The sequence below is a fragment of the Morone saxatilis genome, unplaced genomic scaffold, assembly GCF_004916995.1.
Source record: "Morone saxatilis isolate NCDOM2014 unplaced genomic scaffold, NCSU_SB_2.0 Contig18, whole genome shotgun sequence".
NCBI classification, from domain to species: domain Eukaryota; kingdom Metazoa; phylum Chordata; class Actinopteri; family Moronidae; genus Morone; species Morone saxatilis.
In genome coordinates, this window is record NW_023339740.1 from 29,539,326 (window position 1) to 29,539,539 (window position 214).

A 214-nucleotide genomic window follows, 5' to 3' on the forward strand; every position below is an offset into this window, starting at 1 on the left:
GGGGGGGGGGAGTGCTAGTGAGCCCCGTCTACCAAATATTTCAACTAATTTGTTAACTGCAGTTTCCTCTGCGTTACAACAGTAAAGCAGTTCACTTCTTTCCAGATTACCCGGCGTAGGTGATGAAGCAGCGCCAGGCATTTGATGCCGTTCGTAAGCGACTCTGAGATGTAGGTGTGTTAGCAACATACTTTAAATCCTGTAGGGGGCGCTA